Here is a 22,060-nt window from a genome sequence, read left to right on the forward strand (position 1 = left end):
AGTTTTTTTTTTTTTACTGGTTAATTGGAGTGCCTCAGATTTGACTTCAATCTTTCAGACCTTAGTATTCTGAATAGCACCGATTATGGGTGTGAACCACGGGCATGCTGATAAAATTCAAAATTCTTAATATGTCAGTGCTGTAAACTACAATGGTGCTGAGTTGCATCAATTCTTAAGATAATTTTGTGAGAATTTTTAGAAGAAACTCATTTTTGAAGATTTTATGGCTGGAATGTAGAAATAAATTCTTTTTTTCTCCCCAAATCATCAAGTCTCACGTGAATTCACTTTAGGAGAAAGCTGGCAGAAAGTCTAAAAGTATGCAAACTTTTGAGTCTGAGCCATCCTTTACTGTGCTGTTTTCTAGCTAATCTGTTATTCTGCTACTGTTGCTAAGTGTTTCCCCATCTAATTGCATAGAGACTGATTTGTTTAGCAACCCCTGCTTAGAGTCAGGCTTTGTTCTCTCCACTGTGGACACCATTCTGTCATTGTTTTGCTGCTCCTATTGTTGCATAGAGCATATTTCATCACAAGTGCTTTGTAATACAATTATCCTCCCCCAGCCCTCTTCATGTAAGTGATAGGACCCTTTGGCTCCAAATAGATATGGCTTACAGCTGCCTAGCAATATTCACTGTAAAAGAGAGTAACAGAGCCCAATAACTATGCTTGTAAAGTTTACACATAAAATAGTTGTCCTTATTAAGACATAATGGAAACTAAAATCAAAATAGAGAATATTCACTTTGGACATACTAGATAACTATAAGTTTGACCACATTTCATGAATTCATTTGGTGGCTTATTTCAAATTATGATGTAGAAAATATATACCTCTATTGACAATTCAGATACTACTTTATAGCTATATGAATTTAGGCTGGGGTTTTCTTACTTCAAGAGATCATAGATATGATGTCATTCTTTCTGATAGAAGCATAAAATCCCATTGTGTATATGTACCATAGTTTCTTGATCCATTTATCTATTGAGGGGCATCTGGATTGGTTTCATATCGTAGCTATGGTAAATAATGCTGCAGTGAACATAGTTGTGCTGATAGCTTTAGTGTGGCCCCTTGTTTGTGATACTTTGTATAAATGCTCAGGAGTAGGATTGCTGGATCATAGGGGAGCTCTATGTGTAGTCTTTTGAGGAACCTCCATACTGCTTTCCAGAGTGTCTACATTACCACCAACAGTGTAGTAGCATTCCTTTTTGGCCACATCCTGATCAGCATCTGTATTTGTTTTCTTGATAATGGTCATTCTAACTGGGGTGAGGTGTAATCTCAATGTTGTTTTGATTCGCATTTCTTTTATGGCCAGTGATGTTGAAGAATTCTTCATGAATCTATTGGCCATTCTCATTTCCTCTCCAGAAAAGTGCTTTTTTAATTATTTAGCCCACTTTTAATGGTTGTTTCTTTGGGAATTTGTTATTGCAGGGGTTTAAGCCAGACCCAAAGAAACATAGGCTCTAAGGTTTTCTTAATTTGTAATAATATATGCCGAGGATCGTCTTGACAGAGAATCATAAACTCAATAACTATGTACATATGACCATACAAAATGATGCTAATTGAAATGAACTCCAAGACATGGAAACGACAGGTCTATTTATTTATTTATTTATTTATTTTTGGTTGTTGACCTTGTTGACTCCAATGTACTGTATCTAGTTCTTTCTTCCTATTTATTTCATTTTTCTTTTTCCATTTGTTTATCCTTGATTCTGGTACCCTCTGTCTTGGATATACATTTATCTGATTTGGAGAATGGAAAGGGAATAATAAAATGCTGAAACAAGGACAAATGGCGACACATTGCAACAAGGATACTAAGAAGACACTATGTAGTAAATGAACTTTACAACTCGGAGGAGAGGGGAGGTGTGGGGGAGGAAAACAATAGAAGAAGAAAAACAAAGGTGTGGGTAAAATTGTTTGACAAAAAATGTACTCATTACCTTACTCATGCAACTGTAACCACTCTGTACAGCATGTTTACAATAAAATAAAAATTAAAAAAAGAGATTTATAACAGGGAAAAAACAAAGGAGGGGGTAACAGTGCTACATAGGAAATGTACTCATTACCTTAATCATGTAACTGTAAACCCTCTGTACAGTACCTTTATAATAAAAAATACTAAACAAGAAACTATATATGGTACACATTTCTTTTTGCCTATTCTTTGATAATTTGTAAATTTCAAATGATGCACCTTTTGCAAAATTATTCATTTCATTACATAAAAGTTCTTGTATTTCATTATTACCATTGTAAGTCTACATATTTGTAATGCCATATTTTTCATGTCTGATATTTTATATGCTATTTCATTGTTAGTTATTCTAGTACTTTATCAGTTTTGTGAATCTCAAAGTTTTTGTTTACAGATAATCTCATTATGTTGCTACTTTTTTTTTATTGCTTTCTATCCTAATCTTTGTTATTTCCTTTCAAGTACTTACTTTATGTTAATTTTTGTTTTATTATTGCAGGAGGTTTAGTTTTGTTAATTGACTCATTTTTTTCTTTTGAGATATAAGAATTTGTTTCTAAATTTTCCTCTATATAACATTCATAATGTAGCACCCTAAATTTGATTTTATATAACAAACTATAAAACTACATTGTTCTCAAAAATCCAATCAAAATCAGTTCTTACACTCAATGAAAAATGCCTCTCAAGTTATAAAACAGCCAGTTTCATGAAAAATTATACTTCCATGTTAAGACAGGTACAGAATAACCCATGTGTCTTTCTAGTATTTTCAGAGTTATGAAGTCTTTTAAAGTCATCTTGTTAATTTCTTGACTTTTTCAAAATTAGATATGTGTACTTAATGATGAAGCCTGGAAAAATTCTTGTGTGATGAAGTCCCTTGCTAATGGACACAAAAATGAGTCACAATGTCCTTCATAGACATGCAGACACCTGTAGAAGAAAATGCTCATAAGTCTGACCTGCTTCATGGGAATTATTGGACCATGCTTTCTTTATGGAAGTTTTTTATTGTGAAAATACCATACAGAGGGGTTCCAATTATATGAGCAAGGTAATGAATACATTTCTTATCAAACATTGTGGCCTCCTCATTTGTTTCCCCTTACCATCCCTTCCCATCCCCCCCCCCAAGTGCACCAAAGTTGTAAAGTTCGTTTTTCAACATAATGTCTTGTACATCTCATTGTTGCAATGGCTCTACCTGTATCCCTATTTAGTTTTTGGTTATGCAGTCTTTCTGTTCTATTAATATAATGCATTCGTCTACTATAATTTGGATTTTGTGAGTGTAAGTAAATAGTGTTATGACTATTTACTTTCAAGCTTTCTCTGTTTTGAAGCTTTGTGCAATTATGAGAATATATAATTAAGGTAAATGTATGTTTTATTCTACATTTACCCTTTTTCCTTAGGGATGTCAAGACATACTACTTTTATCAAGCCAATTACTAATATAATTTTGAGATTTTAAAAGATTATTAACTAAAACAGCAATAATAAAAAGCAAGATATGGTATTTTAATATTCATAGAAAACTAACTTTAACAGTTTTAATTTCTTCTGAACTTCATTGTGAAAATTTTATCTCAATTATATTATCCCATTTGTACCTCCTTACTGAAGACATGACTGGCAAAATGATTTTAAACATAATTTATAAATATTCTGAGAGGTTGGATTGAGATTAGAGTGCCAGAAGTTTGTTTGGGGAATGTTCTCCAAAAACATTATTAAGACAATGGAAAAATAACACAAGAAAAGGGAAAATGTCATAAAAATAAGTGTGTAATTGAACAGATATTTAACATAAGTAATTGAGGTATAATCAAGCTAGAAACTCTTAAAATTTGGGACCATGACTTAAAAATTTAAGAGGCTTAACAGTGTCTAAGATATCAGTATAATAAAAGATAATATATTTCCTTATTTAATAATATAAATTATCTGCTAAAGTTATTGGTTTAGAAACATTAAATTTACTGCTTTATTGAATCAGATAATAAGTGGAAAGATTCTATACTTGAGTAATGTATGTTTTATTTATTTTTAATTTTATTTTATTATCAAGGTGATGTACAAAGGGATTATAGTTACATAAGTAAGGTAGTGAGTACATTTCTTGTTAAATATTGTTACCCCTTCCCCATTTATTTTGTATTCCTACCCACAAAGACCCCCCCCAAAAGTTGTAAAGTTCATCTCTAACATGTTGTGAGTATCGCTGTTGCATTGGTTCACCCTTTGTCCTTGTCTCACTATTTTGTTGTTTCTCTTCCTTTCCCTAATTCAGATAAATGTATATGTAAATATAAATATATAATACACAGAGTACCAAAATCAAATACAGTGACAATAAGGGATAAATCATGGGAGGAAAAAAAAGTAAAAATGCAAAAAAAAGGGAAATAATTTGACATAGTACATTAAAAACTAGAAATGTATGTTTTTAGAAATTTATATAATCAAAGATAACATAAGATTCTGATCCTAGCTAATTGAGACATGGAGACTTGGAGAGCCATGATTTGAAGGTAGCGTGTAAAAAGTAAATGAACACTCCCCACTATCTCAACTAAAAAAAAAATGCTGGACATGGTAGCACACACCTATTATCCCAGCCGTATGGTACATGGAATAAGTAGGAGGAACTTTGTTCATGCCAGCCAGAGCAAAAAGAAATGTAATACTCTATGAAAAGCATTAAAAAGAAAAATACAGCAAAAAGAAAAGAGATGTGACTCAAGTGGTAGAGTACCTACCTAAAAGATATGAGATCCTGAGTTCCTACCCAAAACTACTAGATGGCCAAAGACATTTCAAGAGTGCCTATCATATTATTTTTATCCACATAATTAATCTCAAAAAGAAAATGACATTTCAGGATTTCCATAATTTTATTTTTAAGTCATTTTGACTTTGCTCTATTTGTTACCTTAATAATTACTCCAAAAATAGCCATGTAAAAATTACATCTCTCATATTTCACATTCATACATACATGTATATGCATGGCTAAAATAAAATTGTCAGTTACCCTTGTTCTTCATATAATGATCCAATAGGAAAGAATTTTTTTTGGTGGGTTGTGAGGCCTGAATTCTGGGCCTGAGAGCTGTCCCTCAGATCTTCAGCTCAAGGCTAGGGCTCTAACACTTGAGTCACAGTGCCACTTCTGGCTTTTTCTGTTTATGTGGTGCTAAGGAATCTAACCCAGGGCTTCATGCATGCAAGGCAAGCACTCTACCACTGAGCCACCTTCCTAGCCCCCAATAGGAAAGATTATAACATATGACCAGGAATCTAATGAATCCCTTTGGTAGTCAGCATATTGATTCTTTTCTATTACCTTTCCTATTAGCTAGTTTAAGTGTTGATTTCCACAAAGCACAAATTTTTATTCAATTAGAGTATCAACATTAATCTTAGTCATTTTGTGCTCATTTCCTTTTTATATCTTTGTTTTGTTCCAGATTATTTTTCTAAAGAATCTTTAAACTCTTCTAACACAATAATATTACAAAGTTTAGCCACAGCTCTTGGCATAAGACAGCAGAAAATATTTCTGTTACATATTCTCTATAGACCAAAGAAAAAGGCATTTTGCAAGTGAGCTATGCTCAGTCTTCTGTATCTGTCTATGGCGATTTAATTAGCTTATGGAGATTTTTTTAATTCAGACATAGTGAAGGATAGTGATAGGAATAGTAAGACCAAAGAAGCAGGGGAAAGTAGAGAAATAATAATGTTCATAGATTTATTTGCCATGTAACTCATGGAGTATCTTCACCATGACTATACAATTTACAGTATTTCCCCCAAGGAGCTTATAATTGAGGAGATCAATAATTAGCAATATCATATCAACTGTAGAAGGACACTGTTTGATAGTTTGTGGCTACCATATTGATGGAATGAGTTTGGACATTCTCCCTGAGCTATGTAGCAAGGTTAAAGACAGGAGAGAGACCCAAAAGAAGCCTACTAAGTGACTCACCAAGGAAAAGGTGAAGAAAAGATTCATGACAAAGGGAACTTAGAAATCAGTACAGTGTAATATACTTAAAATGCTCAAGAACTCTGCTTGAGGCAGGTGGTCTAGACCAACGAGGAAACACAGGAAACATCCACACTAGCTCTCCTAGTGCTCTTAATGACAGGAAGACTCAGAGAAATATTGTTTATCTATATATAATATGCCTCTCTCACTAGATTGCCAACACTTTAGGGGCAGGTGCCATATCATTCTCAGTTGAATTAAACTCATTATGTATATTGTCTTAAATACAGTAACACAGTCCCCAAAATGTTTACCTCAATCGTGCTGTGGCTAGAGGTCAGGAAAATCAGCCTTTTACAGATGGAAGAGAAATATTGCTGTTCAAATTGCAGCTGTGTGCACGATTTCACTAAAACATGCCTACTTTTTCTAAAAGAAAGGGCAAGCAAAGATTGGAAGCTGTTACAGTAATTATTTCACCAGGAAATTGATAGCCCAAAAGAACTGTCTGTGACTAGGCTGAAGAATTCTGTGTATCAAAAGCTTTTTTCAATGAGATCGTTATTGTAGGCATTTATGACTGTCAGCATATTATTTTTAGAAGTTTCAATTCCTCTGAAATGTCAACCTAAATAAAATAAAAATAGTATAAGAACTTAGGGTAAGTGTTCACCACTTCTTGTTGTTCATGTATTTGAAAAAAGGGCACTTTTTGTAATCTGCACTATGTCTACCATATATTAGTCTTCTTAACTATTATAACTTCCTCTCCATAAGGTCACTATCTACCACTAAGAAAATTTTCCACCAAATGTTTCCAAGTGTTTTCAAAAGTTGCACACAGAATAATACTTTAAAGAATAATGAAACAATTAGCATGAACTATAAACATTCAACTATACTTCCATATGTAGCTTCATATTATCTTAGGATGAAGGAAGTGTCATTTTATCTGAATGGAAATATGCTGTGGAAAATAAACATTTTCCTAGTACACTCTTTTCAGGTTCCTATAAAAATATGGGTTACTAAATGGATTAGAAAGTGATATTCTAAGCTTTATGTTGATACTAGTGGCATTAAGAATTAAATCTTAATTTATAGTATATTCTACTTTTTGAAGATGTTGAAAAGCTGGCTGGAGTAAACAAAATAAAATCAATATGCTCAGAATATAAGCAAGCTTTCAAGCACAGCAGAGGGTCTAAAGATATGTTTGAAATGTGTGGATGTACATTTTCACCTGACAAATATCATAATCAGTATTAAGATTTTTATGGTTCCATTTATTAAGAAAACTGTATTTAAAACTTACTACTACTAAATAATGCCACAGCTTCACTTCTAGCTTTTCAGTGGTTAATTAAAGATAAAAGTCTCATGGACTTTCCTGCTCACTCTGGCTTCAAAACATAATCCTCAGATCTCAGCCTTCTGAGTAGATAGGATTATAGATGTGAGCTACCAGCACCTCACTTCTTTATCTCAACTTTAGAGATGATAAAATCGAGGCATTGAGTTAAATGACTTGTTCCAAACAATGTGTGCTGCCTTTAAATTAAAATGAAAATATACCAAACATTTTGAAAAAAATTATTTCATTCCTCAAGAACAAAAAATGATTTTTCCAAAATTCTTAAGAAAACCTCAGTAAGACGCTTAGAAATCAAGCACAAAATGTGGTTGATGTCTTCTTGAAGAGAATATGAAAGGCTGGTGGGTAGAAACAAAATACTTGAAGAACAATGAAAAGTGATAAGAAAGAAACCGAAGAAATGAGTAAAATAAAATTAAAGAATGATTTTGGGGAGAGAAAAAAACAGTGAATTTATTTTACTTACTTGCATGCCATCCTTACTTTCCTTGCTAACAGGACATAATTCTATTACACCTTGAAAACATCAATGTTCCTTTCACTTGACATAAAATCCATACCCACTGGAACTTTGTGAGCACCAGACACATTTTCTAAGGCACCACATTTGAAAATATATGTAGCAAATGAGAACTTCCACACAAAGGGTTTGCTAGACACTTTCAACAAACATCGATTTCACAGTCAGCTTTCAATATGGTATTTTAGGTGATTGAAATATTTATGTGCACCATTACAAACAGCTTCTCAACTGGGACTATAACACTTTCTGATAAAGTATTGTTCTCTTTATTCTAGTCCACATTATCTTCAAAGACCTATTATTGAAATTGAGATCTTTTTCAATACCAATCAAATCAGGATATAGAGAAGTAAAATTAACTTAGGATAAAGTGTCTTGAAAAGATTCATTTTTTTCTCAAGCTGTGCAGAATTCTAAGACATAATCAATAAATGGACAGCAATACATTATACTTGTGTATTACTCTTTACCAGTGTTTTGTAGAACATTTCTGAAATACAATCATTTACCTGTATCTATAGATGGGAAAACCAATGCACATAAAGGGTATAAAGCAGTCAAGAGCTTGGAAATATCAAGATAATCCTCCATAAGTTTATTGCTAGGGCTTACTAAACTAATAATCATGCTCTTCACCTTTATGAAAGATAGTAGAACCATCTTCCCCTACCTAGAGTTTCAAATAAAAAAATAAACATTTCAAACCACTAGTACTTCGATCACATTAGGTTTTTATGGTGTGAATATGTAGCTTTAGGAACTTCGTATGTCTTTTTTACATGTCTTATTTACATGCTTCAAAATAATATGAAAAGAATCAAAAATAATTTTTAAATTTCCATATGTATATTATGCAGCTCAGTTTATGTAGGGAAGCTCTGCTACTACACCATTATTATCAGTTGTATGCAGATTGTTGGGTGATCTAATCATTGTTTACCTGCCCTTAATTTTGAGAAAACATTGTTGTGAGAATAATTTTTTCAAAGTACACTGTAAACTTTGTGTGAAACTATCACAATGAAATTTTCTTGTGTTATTCCTATATGTTAATTTCAAAAGTATATGTCCTTCCAAGGAAAAATGGTACCCTAGAAGAAAATAAAAACATGATTAATTTAACTGATAATATAAACATATACAATTGTTGAAAGGCAACATGTCTTTAGTAGAAGTCAGATGAGACTCTGGAAAAAAGAAATCAAGCATCCTCAGGACAGTAGTGAACTCGAGAATATATTTATTCTCATTTGCTCCTACAGGGCAATCTATTTGAAACCATATACTCACGGATAGCAGAAATTTGCCATGTAATTAAGAAGGGACAATTGCTAGATAGCCCAAAACGGACAGGAAAATGGAGACATGAGTATTAAGGTATGAATAAAATAGCTGCTATTGACTAGAGTTGAAGAGAGATAGCAAGCAGATGGAGCTAGTATATGGACACCTGTTTAGGACAAGGTATCTGGTTGAAGGTAGTGAATTATGAGATAGCTTTACACTTCAGTTTACAAGAAAATTCTAGAGGATATGTTTAGGATGATTACAATAGTTAGAGGTTGAGAAAGAATCTTTGACGCTACCATTGTTATTGGAATTTATAATGTCTTATATATTTTATATAAAAATTTATTGTTTTGATATTATCATTTTGCAATTCAGAAAATAAAAGCATGAGGTCAAAGGCAGGTAGGTGGAGAATGGAATCGTAGATGAATGTGGGCATATTTGATGTACATACGTGAAAATGGAGCTACGTACTTGAGAGGATAGTGGGAGTTGGAGAGATGGGAAGAATGATGAAAGGGGTGGCATCGATCAAGATGCATTGTACTCATAAGCTCACAATTGAAGCAAAGCCCCTTTGAACAACTACTTATGGATAATAGTTAAAATAAGTAATTAAACATTTAAAAAGGGAAGAAAATTTAAGCAGCCTTTAATTACCGTCCCAAATGCAAATTAGGGGTAATAGTGATAAAAAAAAAATCTCAAATAGCCTCTTCCTTATATTTGTACTTTTAACACTTCCATATCGGAATAAAATGAGACTAACGTCAAAATCGGTGTGAAGGCAATGAAAGGTAGGGGGAGGGAGAAGTGTTAGGGAAGGGATAGTGGGGGAAAAACAAAGGAGGAGGCAACAATGCTTGATAACAAATGTACTCATTACCTTACGCATGTAACTGTAACCCCTCTGTACAGTATTTTCACCATAAAAGAAAACTTATTGTTAAAAAAAGAAAAGAAAATTGGAAGTATGTAAAAACTGTACTTCTCAGTTCTCTCTGTGCAAACGTTCAGATTGCACTCTACACTCTCTGATACACCCAGGAAAGTCTTGGATATTGCTGTCCCTGAGCACACAAACTGGGGTGGAAGAAGGTGGAACAGCCAGAGGGAATCTGTCTGCCTACCGCATGGACTGTAAAGGATTTTAGGCAAATAATGCCTTCCAGTATACAAATGGAAGTTCAAATAGCCCCAAAGCATATATGCATGGCTTGGGTCGAGTCATTTAATTCAGTGCCTCAATTTCATAAACTATAAAACTGGAACGGAGAAGTTGGGAATGGTGACTCATGCCTAAAATCCTAACTGTTTAGAAGGCTGAAATCTGAGGATTCCAGTTCAAAGAAACATCTATGAGACTCTTATATGTAATAAACCACCAAAAGCCAAAACTGGAGCTGTGGCTAAAAAATCTATGGGAGAGTTCCCAGGCCTCAAGATTGGAATAAAAATTAATTAATTAAAATTAATTAAATTGAGATAATTACCTCCTTTCTGTGAGGATTAGTTGCATTAGTCTACAAACATGGGTAGTATTCTAATATGTCAATAACCTTGTATTATTTTACCTGTATCCCTTATAGTATAGTATGGAGTCAAATGACCTTTAACAAATGATGCTTGTTGAAATTTGAGTTTTTTAGTTTTAGTTTCACTGCATTTTATTTGATAGAATTTGTGAAAATCATCTAACTCATCTAATCATCAGTGTTATTTACCCGTAAAATGAAACTCCAAAATGAAGATAATGCTATTTTGGGTCTTTAGACATAATAGCCTTCTAAACGAGCCATATAAACTATGCAAGACTATAAATAATTACTAGGAAGCTCTAATTCATATTGTATTACATTATTTCATATCAAATTTCACTATTTAATGTAGGTTTCCCCCAGATAAAAATATCTATCTTTTTGGTAGAGTGCTATGGTTAGCTCACTGTACCTAGCTATAATTAAACATGTTTTCATGTTCTTTCTCTATACTTTAGAAAGAGGACCATTCTGATAATGCACTATGAATTTTCTGAAAAATGTATTGTGAAAAATTCTAGAGAATGCTATAAATTCAAAAAATCGATTTCTTCCCTGATAAAAGGGAACAGAAATTCTTTTTATTAAAACAAATATGGGAAGTAATAAAGATCTTTGCTCATACCTATTAAATATTTGGTATATTATAGAAACTGAACAAAGATTGTGTCTTCACTTTACTAATATCCTGCCTTAACTAATCTTTATTTATATATTTATTTTTTGGTTGGTCATCGGGCTTGAATTTAGGACACAGAGAAGCCACAATTTGAGAGGTCTTATTGGGAGTCTTTATTAGAAAGCTAGCATCTACAAGCAGACTATTGTCACAAAAACTGCACTTAAGTGAACACACTTAACACTATTAGAAAACTGAGTCCTGAGAGCAGGAAAGAAAAAACAGAAAAACCATACCAACAACCCAGATCAACCCTAATAGAGAGCTGAAGTGGAATGCCATGCTGACCGGACCAGAGCCAAGAGACAGGATATGTCACACTAAGCCTGGCCTAATGGCATCTGCTGGTCTGACCCTGAACTCCTGTCTTCCCTGGGCACAGGGTCCCAGGAAAACTGGAAAGCCTCTAGACACAAGACTGACAGATACGGTAACCTATCATCCAAGTCCCCACCCCTGCCTCTCAACATTCAGGCACTTTTATCCCTGAGGCTAACAACACAATTATATATCCTCTTGGGTCTAAACAACATGGTTTATCTGCAATTCAAAGGATGGCTTGTCTCACTGGGCCTTGAAACTGGGTGGACAGTCCCCATCACCTGGTTAGATGCCAGGATGGATATGAAAACAAAATGACTTACTTAGACCAGTCTTTCCCTTGCCTCATTAATAAATAATACTAATATAAATATTATTAGACATCATTATGAATATAGACAGAAATTCTTTTGAAGTACACCAATTGAAATAAAAATGAGATTTCAGACTAATTACACAAGCATACAAATGAACAATAAAAGTTTTGCTCATATTTCTTTCCCATTAATAAATCCTAAGGACCTGTGAAATATTTTATATAGAGTAATAATCTTGTTTCGAGGAAGTACTGCATATTGTAGGGGAACAGTTGTAAGATTTTATATTTCTTTTAAAAATGTTGGTTGTGCCAGTACCTTGTGATTGACAGGCAGGAGCTCAACCACTTGAGCCATACCTTGAAACCTTTTACTTTAGTTGTTTTTCAGATAGGGCCTTGTTTTCTTTCTGAGGTTGGCCTTGGAATGTGATACTCCCCCTAGGAGGTACTGTAAGTGTACACTTTCATATTATCTGAATTAGAGCTAGACTATGATAAAATCACAGTGGTTCCTAAGATAAAAAGAGTCCAGCTAAACTTTCATAACACAAACCTAGTCAGTTTATACTGCGTTTTTGAATTCACACTGAAGTGTACAGATACATCTTCCAACCCGCAGGAGAAATGTTTAAGTAGGATGGGGAAATCACAAAACATAATTGCTAATCTTCACTTTTTTTAAAAGGATGTTTTGCTTAATACTGATTGAAAGAGATTCTCAAAGGGTATTAAATCTCCTAGAAAATGGGAAAAAAAAAAAAAAACCCTAACCATTTATATTCATTCTGACTAGACTTGAAATTTCTAGTGAGTAGTAGTGTCATTTTGTGAGAGCTAGCTTTAGGTGGCTGTTTATTACATTGTCAATTAAATTTCTGCCCTTCGATCTCTAAATCTCATTACTTCATTTATAGAAAGAAATAAAATCCAAACAAACAATCACAGTTGGAGGGCAGATTGGCAGATTATTGTTGTATCAAAGGGATGCACTCCCCCACAAAGCAATCATTCATACTTCTGAGATTTTCCTGAGTACATATTCAAGATTGGACTCTGAAATTTTAATGGTGCACTTGGGAAAATGTAGTTTTGTGCTACCTTTTCTTCTGTTTCTGGAAAAAATATAGATGATAGACAAACAGCTAGATATAGAGATTCATGTATAGATGTATTATATGTAGGGATGATTTATAGAGAAAGAATTTAATAGGAGTCCCATTGGGCCATTTTGGCCAGAAATAGATGCTGCAATACTTCAGTCTCTTAGGATATGACATGTAATATCAAAACAGTCACTGGTAATTGGAAGAACTAACCCTGAAGATATATTAAAAAGCACCAGTATGCACTTACTAAACAAGAAAATGATGAGAAATTATTATCTAGGGATAAACTAAACACATTATAAAAATTATTAGTAAGAAGGAAAACTACAGTGTTTGCAGAGTTACTAGGAAATACACCTGATCCAAATGTGGTTTGGGACATTGACATTCCAATAAGATAAAGGAAGATATCTTTCTCTTTGCTACTCAAAGTAGCCTCAGGGAAAATAAAATGTGGTTGAAAAAAATCTGGGTAACTACATCAAAACTATTTGCTGTGAAAGCAGTAGCTTCATTTTTTTTACTAACGTATCATATTTTATTAGGTTATAAAAGTTTGGTAATTATCTGCTCACAATTGAACAGATCTTTTTTTTAATATGGTGCTGAAATTTCTTTTTTTCCTCTTAATAAGTTTTTTTGTGAAAATACTGTACAAAAGGGTTACAATTACATGAGCAAGGTACTGAGTACATTTCTTATCAAGCATTGTTGCCTCCTCCTTTGTTTCCCCTTCCCATCCCTGCCCTCCCATCTCTCCCCTTCCACTCTCTGCCCCCTGCAGTAGCTTTATTTAACTGTTAAAGGTGGATAAACTAAAAAAAAATAGAGGCTAAACTCTAGCAAGAAATATTAACATTAAAATGAGGGACAAAGAAGGAATAAAGAAATAAATTAAGGAACATTTCACATTTCCAGCAAAAGACACTGCTTCATAATTGTCACTTGTAAATATGGCCTTCAAAAATACCAAACATGCTTTCAAAATTTAGAAACTTCAGATCTCAACAATTAGCCCCACCTCCATTAATGCATTATGTCTTTATACACTATTCAATAATTATATAGGAGGATATTCTATGTCCTCTATTCTAAAGATTCATGCATGATACAATCCTTAACTGCAAAAACTTTGAAGACTGGGAAAACAGATAGTAAAGCCATAAAATACAATAGTGATGTTCTGTACCAATTGGTTTAGAACCAATAAGAACCTGTGCAAAAGTAGAATGAGTACTTCAGACAAAAGAAATACTATTCTAACTAAAGGAGTCATAAAATAGGATTTGAATGATGAAGGAAAAATAAATATACTGCAAATGTAGCATAAAAGGTACAAAAATGAGAGTTACCTTACATTTATTCTAGCATTGGGAGAACCAGGGAAGTTAGATGAACAGAGAATTCATCTTGTTAATTTGAAGGTTACAAAATATTTTACATTATGAGAAGATAAATTTTTCTGCCATCTATCTCCTTCAGATGTAAATATAATAATCAATACTTCACATTATAATGAATAACTTATAGGCTCCTTGGATTCATCTTTTCAGATACATATATTAAATGATTCACTATAATTTTATTTTGTTCATATACTTTAATAAAAATGCAAACTGTCTAATACCAAGTGAAGATTCCGGTTGAAGATGTTGTAGGAAGACTCCCTATTCAGGCAGGCAAGCCCACCTAGTCGTCCGGAGTGACAGAGCCCACCACAACAAAGTTGTTAATAAAGAAACAACTTTATTGAGAATGTTCTTACACCGACCGGCCAGGGCCGCAGCACAGGCTCCGGAGCTGATACTGCGACCCTGAGTGGCCCCCATTCTTTGGTTTTTAAAGGCAAAATCCATGAGGTCGAGCGTGGTCATGCGCAGGTGACCAATGGGGTCATACCAGACCACACACAGGTGGCCAATAGATGTGCAAACATGTGCAAAAGGCAGGGTTTACCATAAGTAAGTGGTGTCGCCAGTTTGAGCCAGATTACAACTTATCTGTTTTATGAGTCAGTCGTTAACTGAACAATCAAGGTGGGTTAGGTTGTTAAGGGGAGGGGGATCTAGAAGCATTCTTTCCATTCCAGGAACTGGGCTGGTTGGAGCCACGGTCTAGTTAACCTTGTTTAAAGGTTTTTTTTTCTCTAAAATCCCTAAACAAAGGCAAAACCTGGAAAGAAGCTGTACCAGCTCAGGTCTCCTCTCAGGGCCTACTTCAGAAGATATCATGGTGTTACATGCCTATAATCCCGTCACTCAGAAGACAGAGGCAGGAGGATCCTGAGTTTAATGCAAGCTGGGGATACACAGTAATACCTGTCCCTTCCATCACCACCAAAAAAAAAAAAAAAAAGAATCCTGGTTGAAAACATACCTTCTTCAAGTGTAGTTGTGGAGATGGGGGAACAGGGATGGTAGGGGAAAAACAAAGGAAGAGGCAACAATCCTTGATAAGAAATGTACTTATTGCTTTTCTCATGTAATTGTAACCACTCTGATTGGTATTTTCACAAAAAAAACTTATTAAAAATTAAATCTCAGAAAAAATGTTTCCCTGTAAAATTATAATAAGTCATTAAAAATGCTTTCTTAGAAGTAACTGCTAAGGTCCTTCAGTGAGAAAAAATAGGTAGAAATTGAGTCTGCAGTTTTTGCAGCAAAATAGCAACCTTTGCACCAGTGTCCATTAATAATAACATTTAAAAGCTTTACAGACAATAATGTCAAACTTTACTGGCTGAGATCTCTAATCTTCATGTTTCAGTCTTATATGCTATATAACTATCAACTCAGTAGACAATCATAGGAGATAATTTTACAGAAGAAGACTAATAAAATTTAGAAATAATATTCAAATAATGGATATTGTATAGCCATAAATAGAATGGGCATAGGTAAATATTTCCACTCATATGTTTGAATATTGTGACAATATAAAACAATCCTAATCAAAATGAACTCTGAGATATGGAAACAAGCATTTTTGTTTCAGTTTTGTTTTATTTGTTTGTACTGTGTCAAGTTACTTCTTTTTTCTTTCATTTTTTCCTTTGGTTTATCCTCTGTTGACACTTCTTTTTATTTTGGTATCCTGTATCTGGATTCACCCTTATCTGATTTGGGGAAGGGAAGGGGAAAAACAGAAAGCTGAGACACAGAACAAAGGATGAACCAATGAAACCTATACTCACAATACACTATGTTGGAAATCAACTTTACAATTTGGCAGGGGAGAGGGAGGGGAGAGACAGAGGGAGGGAAAGCAGAGAAAATGAGAGAGGAGGTAATACTTTTAGACAAGAAATGTACTCATTACCTTACTTATGTAACTGTAACCCCTCTGTACATAACCTTTACAATAAAATATAGTTGTAAAATATGGCAATAAAATAAGATATGGCTGATTATATAGTGGAACAATTGACAGTTTAAAAAATAAACCATATTTAATAGGTTAGATAATGATGCTTGCTAAGCAAGAATCTGAAGCCTGGTAAAGATGGTAGACATGTAATGTGTTGGGGACTTATAAATTTACCCTAGGAGGATTTCCCCCAATTTTGCATTCATTAAAAGGAAAAAGAAACGGGAGAGCTAGCTTAGTAGATTAATTCTAGGCAGAAAAAATACAAGGAACAGGTACTCAGACTTTCACAGCCATATTCCCTTAATATTCATAATAACCAAACTATGGAACCATCACATATGCCCTAGAGCTGATGAAAATATTCAAAATATATTCAGTGCTGCCATAAAGATAAATGAAATTATGTTGTTTGCAGGGAAATGAATAGAACTGTAGATCGTCATGTTAAGTGAAGTTACTCAGTTTCAGAAAAACAAAGACCACATGTTTGCTCTCATAAATGAAAGCTAGACCTAAAAGATAAATAAATACATATATATATATATATAAATACACAGAATCATGTAGATAGGTGACAGATAGATAGATAAATTGATAGATAGATAGATAGATAGATAGATAGATAGATAGATAGATAGATAACATATCTATAGTTGTGAGACTGTGTGGGGAAGAGAGAGAGAGAACATGAGAGTAAGTTTATGCCCAAACTTGATTCATCATCTTCAAGGATCATTCTGTAAGAAACAATGGCACAAATAGATAAATGTAATTATATATTAAACTAAAAGCTTTCTGAACAAAAATAAAGCATCCCATAGAAGAAAGAGAACTTATAGAAGAGGAAGAAGTATTTACAAACAATACATCTGAGAAAAAATTATTAATCTAGAATGTATAAGAAACCCAAACAATCAATAATAACAATAATAACCAAATAAAAATGAATAATTGGCCTCTCAGAAAAAGATATATGAAGGCCAGCAGGTGGATGAAAAATACACATCAGTTGCCATCAGGTAAATGCAAATAAACCCTATAATTAAACACCATCTTACTCTTATTACAGTGGATATTATCAAAAGGACTGAAGACAACAAGTATTGGCCAGGGATTGGAGGAAAGGAAACATGCAAATTATCAGTAAAGTTATGAATTAATATAACCATTAATAGATTATATAAATTATATAATCTATTATATAGATACATTATAAATTATATAATCCATTATATAAGCTATTATATCATCTATAATCAATTACATAAGTATCCATGAATAAATTAGAATACTATTTGTTATATTCTGAAAGGGAATGAAACCAGAGTGTCAATAATTACATTCACCACATATTTACTTAAGCACTGTTTACAACAGCTAAGGAATTTAAAAAAGAACTTCAGTGTGCATCAAATGATGCATAGATTTCAAAAAATATATTTCATGTAAACAATGGAATACAATATAGTTATAAAAAACAGATGGCATCGTTTTCAACAACATGGGTAAAACATAAGGTCATTATGTTTCTGTCCTCTTTACCTTATATATGAGGTGTTGACATGTTTATCTTTGGGAAGGTAGCAAGGCACAGAACTTGAGGGAAAAAGGGGGAAAAGGGGGGGGAAAAGGGCAGCAGTGAGCCCATTGGACATTAATGAAAGTGAATTATACAACCCATGGGTGGAAATAGATTGAGAGACTGGGAGAGGTTGAGGAAACAGAAAACACTGTGCAAATGGAAATGTAGACAGCTGCCAGTGGCTCACGCCTGTAATCCTACCTACTCAGGAGGCTGAGATCTGAGGAACACGGTTCAAATCCAGCCCCGGCAGGAATGTCCGTGAGACCTTTATCTCCAATTAACCACAGAAAACCAGAAGTGGTGCTGTGGTTCAAATGGTAGATCATTTGCCTTGAGCTGAAAAGCTGAGAGATAGTGCCCAGGCCCAGAGTTCAAGCCAAAAAATCCAACCGACCAAAAACAACAACAACAAAAAAAAAAAAAAAAAAAAAAAACAAGAAAGGAAATGTACTCATCCCTCTGTACATCACTTCCATAAGAACAAATAAATTAATATTTAAAAAAGAATGAAATACAATAAAGCACAAAAAGACAATATTCTATTCATGAATTCATTCAGATTAAATCTAAAAAGTTAGTCTGATAGAGGTTTAGAGTAGAATAATAGTTTCCATAGGGTATAGAGAGTAGGAAGACAAGGTTGGGGAACAGGGAGGAGGGAGAGATGGCAAAATTTGATCAGTTCATAATGTCTGATAGGATATACAGGCCTGGTGGTTCATTATACAGGAGATAACTATCTAAAATAATTATGTGTTTCATGTTTTGAAAATGTAGGATAAAGAATTTTTAGTACTTTCAGCACAAAGAAATGATAAATATTTACCAGGATGGTTTTGATTACTGTAAGCTGAACATAACACAATGTATACATGCATCCAAACATCACAGGCTAATGGACTGGGACATTGCTTAGTGGTAAAGCACCAGCCTAAATATGCACAAGGTCCTGAGTTCAATCTCCAACACCACACAAAATAATTAATCATCATCATCACATAGTGTTCCATAAATTCCTACAGTTTTATTACCTGAATTTAATAAATAGGAAATAGTAACTGACTTTAGTCAACTATACTCTTCATATTGAAGAAACATATGGGAACATGTTTAGACAGTGTGTTCAATGAGTCCAATAAACTCTGATAGCTAAAGCATTATGAAAAGAAAAAGGATTTTCCTATAAGTGTTTTTTACTCCATTATTAAAGTTGAGGTTTTTGGTGATGAATATTCCCTCAGCTTATTATAAGAATTTCCAGTTGTAGTTATAAAACCCTGTATTCCAGTTCTTTATGGGACTAGAAAATTATCACTTTTGAGTGTGTTTAAAAGAAATATACTGGGTTTTCAGAATCCCACTGTAAAGGAATTCCTCCTGAGTGCCTGTTTCCCATTTTAATATTGTTCCATATTTTAACTAAAAACAATGTCATTGGAAGTAAACACCAAAGGTACCAATATTTCAACCAACGGAACATATTGTAACCTTTTTCTCTTGGCAAGATTTCTTACAGAAGAAAATCAAACATGTAGAATGAGAGACAAGTAGATAAGGTAATTGACTATATGGGAAATCTGGAAGGCTTTGAAAAAGCCTTTCACAAGATTTTACAAATGTTTCCCAATTAACTAATGTTGTTAAATAAGTTGAATCACCATAATCCAAAGAGTTAGGAATCTATTGTAAGAATCTGATCTTGACCCAAACAAAGGAGGAAGACAAGTTTTCATAAGCTTATTGTGCATGGATTTAAAAAAAGAGATGAAATATCTGAACATCAGGAAAATCTGTGGGCAGGCCTGGTTCAGGGCACTCATGATGTGTTTGGGATGATAAAATGGCTGAGAGTGCATGCTAATTTATATCAAAAGGTGGCAAAGAGATCAAAATAAGTCCTAATTCCAGTTGGAAACCCAACTGGTCTGGCAGCCAGCTCCATTCCTGACTCTTCTTTTTTATTTTTCCAAAGGCTTTGGGGAAATTCAAATTTCTCATCATTTCATGGCAAGGGCAGAAAATTCACAGTAAGAGTAGAAAATGATCAAACACATGGGTAAGATAAATTGGAATTTCCAAAACTGATGGTAAAGAGAAGTTGTAAATTCCCAACAAATTAAGATTTTAAGATATAAGACTTATTTCCTTATACCTTCAAAATAGTACAATATAGTGAAAAAGCTGTGACATCTCACCATAGAAGGTAGGGTGGCTTAAAACTGTAATCTATTCTTCATGCAAGGCAGAAACAGGAGGATGGCAGTTTTAAACCAGCCTGTGTCAAAAATTAGCAAGACCTCAACCTCAAAGAATAATTCTGTTATGTAGGGCATACCTATAATGCCAAATAAGCATGATGTATAGGTAGGAAGAGTGCTGTCTGAAGTTACCCTAAGCATCTGTGTAAAAGACTTTATCTGACAAATTAGAAACAACTAAAAATCCTGGGGCCTGGTAAAAGTGGTAGATCACTTACCTGCCTAGAAAATGCAAGGCCCTGAGCTGCCCAAAGGAAAAAATATAATAGATATACATACACACACACATACACACACACACACACACACACACACACACACACACACACACACACACACACATATATACATACACATATACATGTGTATACGTAATGTAGTTTTTCAATAAAAGAAAGAAGCATTTAAAGTTTGTGAACTTGACAGTGTATATCCTGAGAACAGGATGCTGTGTCTCCTTTGCTCTGTCAGGTATCCTAAAAGAAGGAAAGACAAGACTTTGTGCTGTTAGGTATTTGCTGAATAAAAAACACATTCACATTTTCTTTCAGTAGGAAATATTTTAGTTAAGCACTTCATTTCAATTCTAAGGATATATTTCTAAATTAATGCTTATTTATATTTTTATCACTCTGACTTGTTGTTTTGTTTTTCTCAAATGCAACTGACAATAAACTAGAAGGCTGTCCAGGACCTGGCTTGATTTTATACTCTTTCTATTCTTAATTTCCTCTTGCTCCACAGAAACTCTGCTAAACAGATGTTTTACTTAATGTTGCTTATGCACACAAAGGGAATGAAAACAGAAGTTAGCTTGCCATAGTATGACCACTAGGAAGTTATAAAGTCAAAATTTAAAATCAAGGCTTTTTAACCACTAAAACATATGCCAGATGGACAAAAATTCAATATATAAATTCTACTGTCCCAGAACTGATATAGATATACATACTGTCCCTTAAGAGAAGACAAAATCTTGGTGTCTGGTCATCTCAGAACTGTGTCAAAATGTCATTTTTCCATGCTATATTTTTATTAATATTGAACATTTAACATGTAAAGACAGATGAGTTAGAACACAGACCCAGGTTACTCAACTAAATTGTAATGCTACTTGGATAGTGAAGATAGGGAGAATAATTACTCCAGGTTAATTCTGGAAGGCACTCTACGAGACAGTATCTTAACTAGTCACCGAATAAAGTGATATACATGTAATAAATGGTATGCAGGAGGTATAAGTAAGAGGATTATGGTCCATGAAGAACCTGGGCCAAATAGGAGCCCTATCTAAAAAATAACTGAAGCCAAATGGGTCTAGGGTATGGCTCAATCAGTGGAAGACCTGCCTAACAAGTGTAAGGCTTCAATTCAGACCACAGTACCATAAGATAAAAAGCCCGTCCAAATCATCTGTTAATATGGAGGGTGAAATTGCATATGTCTGTGCTAACTTTCTCAGGGCAAACAAATGATTTAATTTGTAAAGCAAAGAAAACAGGGACAATTTTAAATGCAGAGTTGAAAAGACTTACTCTTTTGGCTTGGCCTTGGCTCAAAACTCTTCCCATGGCTATAACAACTTGAAGAGTCTGATATGCAATTTCCTTTCTCTGCATTTAGAAGCTACCTGCCAGCTTTCCTTTGCCAGTTCCTAAACGATAGTGCTTGCATACAATGGC

Source organism: Dipodomys merriami, unplaced genomic scaffold (genome assembly GCF_024711535.1).
Source record: "Dipodomys merriami isolate MVZ:Mamm:240054 unplaced genomic scaffold, mDipMer1.0.p SCAF_5, whole genome shotgun sequence".
NCBI classification, from domain to species: Eukaryota; Metazoa; Chordata; class Mammalia; order Rodentia; family Heteromyidae; genus Dipodomys; species Dipodomys merriami.